The sequence below is a fragment of the Nycticebus coucang genome, chromosome 14, assembly GCF_027406575.1.
Source record: "Nycticebus coucang isolate mNycCou1 chromosome 14, mNycCou1.pri, whole genome shotgun sequence".
NCBI classification, from domain to species: Eukaryota; Metazoa; Chordata; class Mammalia; order Primates; family Lorisidae; genus Nycticebus; species Nycticebus coucang.
In genome coordinates, this window is record NC_069793.1 from 27,099,012 (window position 1) to 27,106,211 (window position 7,200).

General features: G+C 36.8%; 1 pseudogene; it reads right to left on the reverse strand.

The window, feature by feature from the left end:
- The window catches only part of LOC128564360 (coiled-coil domain-containing protein 122-like), a 111,675-nt pseudogene extending 104,816 nt beyond the window's left edge, over positions 1-6,859 (reverse strand).
- Positions 6,860-7,200: the final 341 nt, after the last annotated feature.

Consider the following 7,200-nt stretch of genomic DNA (forward strand, 5'->3'; position numbering starts at 1 on the left):
AGTGACCAAAGACTTATATCACAATACCCCATTCCCTTTGAATACTTGGAAAGTTTTCTTAAGAAGGATGAGTTCAAACAAGCCAAGATTGTGAAGATTAAAATAAATTCCTAACTCCTCAGTATTCAGACTTCAAAGAACACACATATGCATCAATGACATCCTGGAAAACATGATCTCACTGAATGAACTAAGTAAATTTTTACTGTCAATCCCAGAATAAAGAGATATGTAACTTTTTAGAAAATACTTCAAAATACCTGTACTGAAGAAGCTCAGTGAACTTCAAGACAACACAAAAGAAATTCAGAAGCCAATCTGAGAAATTTACCAAAGAGATTGAGATAATACAAAAACACCCAGATATTCTTTGGCTGAATAATTCACTTGACAAATACAAGTTCTTTAGAATCTTTCATAACAGAAATGACCAACCAGAAGAGAATTAGACCTGTAGTAACCAAAATAGCATGGCATTGGCATAAAACAGACATATATAATGATGGCACGGAATAAAGAACCCAAATAAATCCTCATATTTATAGTGAACTATAAATGTGGTCAAACAGAAACCAACATGGTCAAACAGAAACCAACATGGTCAAACAGAAACCACCAGGGATTATCAACTGCAATTATTATCTTTAAAACAGGTGCCAACAATGTAAGGTGGAGAGAGGATATTCACATCAATTAATGGTTCTGGAAGCACTGGATAGACATATGTAAAAGAATGAAACTATACCCTTACCTCTTGCCACTAAGAAAATCAAATCCAAATGGATGAAAGATTTAAAACATGAAACTATGGAACTACTAAAAGAAAACATTGAGGAAATGCTTCCTGACATTGGTCTGAGCAACTATCTCTTGAGTAATATCTCCAAAACACAGGCAACCAAAGCAACACTGGACAATGGGATTTCATCAACCTAAAAAGCTTCTATGTAAAAAAGAAAAAGTCAATAAAGTGAAGAGACAACTCCTAGAAGGAGAAAATATTTGCAAGCTACCCATATAACAAGATTAATAGCTAGAATATGCACATATAAGAAACATCAACACCTCGAAAGAAAAAAAAATCAAATAATCCAATTAAAAATGGTCTAAGGATCTGAACCAACATTTTTCAAAAGAAGACACACAAATGACCAACAGATATATGAAAAAATGGTCACCATCTTTGGTGATCAAAGAAATGTAAATCAAAACTACAATATGAAAAAATGTTCAACATCTTTGGTGATCAGAACAATGTAAATCAAAACTACAATATGAAAAAATGGTCAACATCTTTGGTGATCAGAGAATATAAATCAAAACTATAATGAGAAATCATGTCTGTTTAGGTAAAATGGAATTTATCAAGAAGATTGGTGATAATGAATGCTGGTGGAGATGTGGAGAATGGGGAGCCACTATACGCTGTTGGTGGGGTTGTAAATTAGTGCAACCAGTATGGACAACAGCATGGAAGTTTCTCAAAAAACTGAAAGAGAACTACCATGTGACCCAGCAATCCCACAGTAGGTATGTACCCTAAAGGGATTGCCTTACTTTGCAAAGATAGCAGCACTCTCCTGTTTATTGCAACATTATTCACAATAGTCAAGATTTGGAATCAACCTAAGTGTCTATCAATGGATAAATTGATAAATAAATTGTAATATTACACATACACAGTAGCATATTATGTAGCCATCAAACAATATGAAATGGTACTATTTGCAATAACACATATACAACTACAGAACATTACGTTTAGTGAACTAAGACAAGGACAGAAAGAAATTTCACATGTTCTCACTCATATGTGGGAGCTACATCTTAAAAACAGCTGATGTTATGGAGACAGAAAGTAGAATGATGATTTTCAGGGGCTGAGAAGGATAAAAGAAAGGGGGAGATGAATTGAGGGTGGTTAATGAGTACAAAAATATAATTAGACAATAAACAATATTCGATAGCAAAACAAAGTGACTATAATCAGCAAGAAGTTAGGTCATACATTAAAAATTAAAAAAAAAAGGAATTGAAATATTTCTAAAACAAACAAATGACAAATGCCTAAAGTGATAGATTCTCCAATTATCTTGGTTTGATTAATTTGCATTTTATGCCCGCATCGAAATACTGCATGTACTCTAAAAACACATATAAACATGTTCTCATAATAATTAAAAACAAATATAATTTTTAAAAGAAAATACATTTTAAAAAATTCTAAAACAAGTTTATAAGATTGGGAAAAATTTCTGCTGCAAGGATATTAATTAACCTTGTTTCTGAGAGCAAACGCCAAGAAAACCTGACAATGGGGGCTTACCTAACAAATGCAATCAGTGTAACCTGGCTTATTGTACCGTCAATGAATCCCCAACAATAAAATAAAAGAAATAAAATAAAATTAGAATACATTTGACTCCATTTAAACAATAGAGTGCGATTGTTTCAAATGATAATGGGAGGCACATGTAACTCTTTTATGCAACAAAAGTAAAATAAGTTTGGAAAATATTCACATTCCATGACCTCATACTAATAAAGGTCTCATTTAAGTCTCTAAAGGTTCTGTCTCCTGCGTGTAATCAACAACTTTTAATGACCAAATTCTTATTTATTATCCTAGACATGCAAATATATACACCAGAGCATTTGAAAACCACAAAATGTATTGCTCATCTAGTTGCTGGTCTACCCTTGTTTTAGGAAAAGGTGTATATTGCTTCAGTGATGCATGGATTCTTTAGCTTTCTGTGGATTTATCTGTTGTCATATAAACTATGGTCTTTTTCAGTAGTCAGAGAGCTCCAAACTTGTTTGGCTCTGCATATCTTATTGCAAGTATGCACAAGTAATTTTTACTCCAGCAGTTTCAAATCCCAATTCAGTTTACTCAAACTCTCCACCCTGAGGAAGTGAAAACTAAGCTCAGCTGCTTTAACAATGCATGTTTACTGGGGAGGATGGGAATGTATTAAGGCAAAACCAGGAGCCTCAAAGTTCCAGTGATAAGAAGAAAAGTTGTGGGGGGTTTGGGTTACTATTTAATAATTGACACTTAACTCCAGGTATAAAATATCTATGAGTACATACTGATACAAATAAATAATTGAATAAATAAACAAATGAATAAGAGATTAATCTCCCGTGCAGAACGCAAATAATTTATAGAGATACTTTGGCTCGAAGGAGGTAAAGCGTAACTCTCAACTCCTTATGTCTTGTGCATAGTGATTTTCTTTTTTTTTTTTTTTTTTTTTTGGTTTTTGGCCGGGGCTGGGTTTGAACCCGCCACCTCTGGCATATGGGACCGGCGCCCTACCCCTTGAGCCACAGGCGCCGCCCTGCATAGTGATTTTCTAAAAACTACAATATGAAAAGGGAAGGGTGAAAAGAATAACTTTGCAGTGGAGAAACATGGCAAATACTTCTTCAAGTGAGGCAATTCTAGTCAACAGTAATAAGTCATACAGACAGTAGTACCTGCCCTTGATTTGACCTGCTGACGATGGTGCTTGGGAGATCTTTAAGGAAGGAAACTGCAGAAAAGGAGCAGGAAGCATAAACTGAGATAGATACATTTGTTCCTTTCTGGGCAAGGTCTCTGACATAAGAAGTGCAGTCTTTATCCTCCTCAGCAATTATTACAAATAATGAAGACAAGCATTACACATTGCAATCATTTCTGGGAAGGAAACAGCATCACCTTTATTCCTTCAACAGTACATTATAGTGACCCAATTGTTCTTCCTCTCTTAGTGCTTTAACCCACCTGCAAACCACCCCATTGTCTCTAATTTCTATAGTCACTTGTCAACATTGACCGCGTAGGATATTTTCTACGGGCCAGTGTTTGCAGACAGTACAGCAGTTTGAAGGTGTTGTGAAGAAGTTCATAACTGCTTTGGGTATGTGCACACATGTGTATTGTGGAGTGGGGTAGGGTTGGCAGTTAATATACTGCAGTCTTGTTTCAAACAGGGGAAACAATTACAAAAAAGAAATTGTGAAAAGTTTTAAAATAATCCAAACATGAATGTGAATGCCTTCCTACATAGAGAAAAAGATTTGAATTTTAAACTCATTGGTATTACTTTTTGACGAATGTTTAGACTGTATTATATTCTACACTATATATTTCAGAAGGACAGCCACACATATTCGAAAACTGTTTTAGTTTGTTGTTGTTTTTTGTAGTAGGAGAGTTTTTCTTGGTGTTCAAGTGGCTTTTAAGATTCTGATGGATCATGGATCAAGAAAGATAGAAGAAGGGGAAGCTATATAAAAGGTCAGAATGGGAAAGTCAACCATGGCTTCCAGTTCATTATTAGACATTACCAACACCAAAAGATGATGATGTCTGCTAAGATACTGGACTTTATTTATCTAGATTAAAATGTGATTTTGATTTCATTTATTTTAAACATAATTTTTGTTTGAAACTTGATTTCATATAATCAGTCACATAAAACAGTATTTCTTAAAGTAAGATTAATTTTGAAGAATTACTGGTTGAATTTTTACATTTTCTCCTTGGTTGTTCTCTCATTTGACATTGCATTACAGCTCTTTATTATCTTAAAAATCTTTTGTTTGATAAGCATTTTGAAGTGAATTAAAATAAAATAAATTTTACTATGTGAATTTGTGTTTGGATTTTAATTGATCTTATGTTTCACGTTTTTTTATTGTTGGTTCGATATGTGTTGCTTTGTTTTGAATGTTATGAAGTCAAAGGTAATGCCTAAGAGACGATTAGAAAGTGTTTCCTATGCCATTATAACTTGGACTTCACTGAGACCATACAGCTTTCCATGGCGACTGAACACTACCAAACATCTTTTGTGAGGAAATTCTAATGACTACAAAATCCTAGTTTTAAGTTCAGCGTTGGTCCAATGATTGTAATGAATAAGAAAAAAAAATAAAATTATTACTAGAAATATTTTAGAAAATATGGTTTTACTAGGTATTCAATCAACCTGTGAGAATAAATTAATGAATTAGAATGAGAATGAGAGAGGCTTGCGAATACAACTACTTCAAGATAGTTGTACAAAGAATAATACTCTTATTCATCCAATTTAATTACTGTAGCAGAAAATGAAAAGCCCCTTGAGTAGACATCTAGAGGCTGCCTTTACCAGCATTCACTTCTCTCTCTCTTCTGAGAACTTTCATATTCTTTACCTAGCTCATGAATTTACAGGCCACCCTGTTAGTAAAACCTGGAGTACAGTGGTTGGGTATAATTATCTGAATCTTACTGGAGCAATGAGGTTTTTTTTTTTTTTTTCATTTTCAAATTAGAAAATAGAAAAAAAAGTTCTCTGTGGTGTGTGATTCTAGTATGCAAAACAATAATCCAGAAATTAAGATTTTTCAGGAAGTAAAAAAGAGTCTGTCTTAGCAATACTAATTTAAGATGAGAAGGAGGGAACTGCAATGAAAAAGAAGGTAACACCTGCTCGCAACAGCTGAGTCCCTGCTCTGCGCAGTGGCCGGCCTGACTGCATCCCAGCCCTCCCGGCAGTTTTGTGGTTTAACCTCTCATGGTTGAGTGACACAGTAAATAATTGCATTTAAAATGGTCTGAGTGCTCTTCCTGCCAAACAACATGCTGTCCTCCTTTCTCTCTTCTTCTTTATCAGTATCTAATATATTTGAATTTCTTAGGTTAGCTTGTGCAGAAACAAAGAGGATTTTTGCATCTTTAAAAATTTAATTGGAGAGATAGAACAAATATCCAAAGAGACTCATTCAGGACCTCTTTGGAAAATGGATGAAAAAAACCACAAGTGTACTCAGAGAGAGAGCGTTAAAGCTCTTCACAGAACCAGGGCTCTTTTCTCGTGACTTAAAGATTACATTATGGTTTATGAGGCAATTGACTAGGTTAATGTTTTTAAAGTAAATATGGTATCACTTTCCTGCCTTCCTCACTCCCTTCCTTACTTTCTTCCTTCCTCTTTTTTTCTTTCCTCCCTCCTACTTTCCTTTCTGAAAACATTCATCTAAAATACTATTCTTAGAGGGTTTCATAGAAAGGCTGAGTAAGGTACATCTCTACATGGAGAAAGAAAGGCAGCACCTTTGGCAAAAGTTTGAAGCTTCAGTGGAATGAGGATGGTTTTTTTCAAGGGACCAATGGCAATTGTGTTGACTTGATATTGGACATCAAAGTCTGAATGTGGTAAGAAACCTGCCTCAAAAAAATGGTACCAATGTCAGTGACCCGGGGTGGGGGTGGGCAGAGCCCAAGCAGAGTTAGGGGGCATTTGTACAGCATGTCACAAGGTAACTGAGCCATAACAAGACAAAGAGTGGCAACGCAAGATTTAAATGTCACCAGCAAGAATGAGAAGCCTGAGTAAGATGAAGAAGATATTAGTTTGTGTGTGCAGGCTGGAGAGGAGGCAATGACAGTGATAGGAGACTGGGGAGGAAGTGTAGGATATATATATAATCACACACATGCGTACAAGAGCGTAGACCTTGCCTGGAAGATGGCAGAATAGAGGCATCCCTCCACCACCACTGCTGCCCCCCTGCGCTGGACACAGAAGGAGACTAAAAGTCCAGTACCTGCTCTTATGGCCTGGGCAATCCTACACAGCTGAACTTCTGGGGATGAAGCAGGTATCTGTAGCTGTTGGTGCCTACTCCCCACTACCAGGGCAGCCAGAATGCTGCCACCATTGCCAGTGCCTGAAAGGCTCCAAGCAAGATGAAAGCCAGCACAGATACAGCATTTGGATCTGGGCACTCTGCATGCCACAAACAGGCAATGTCCTTTATAGGCACCCTGGGTGCCAGGACGGCCCACACACCCCAACCCATGGGACTGGCCCTGCATAAGCTGCTACATCCACAGCACCTACTATGTTTCATTTACACTATGCATATGACTTACCCAGCCCACATGTCTGGCATCTTAGCTGTCTAGACTTCTATGCCTGCAACCATGTCCATCAGACCTCCTGTATCCACTAAACACATCCCATCCTGCTAGCAAGTTCCACCTTGCCTGCGCACTTGGCACCAGCAGGCAGCTCTGCCACAGAGACCAGTGACCAACGAAGGCAAACAGGGAACACACAGCAGAGCAGCCTCATTGAAGGAGGATGATGGTGCATGCAACCCTCCTGCTTGGTCAAGCACCTGGAGTAGAATCCAAGCATGCCATCCAATCTCTAT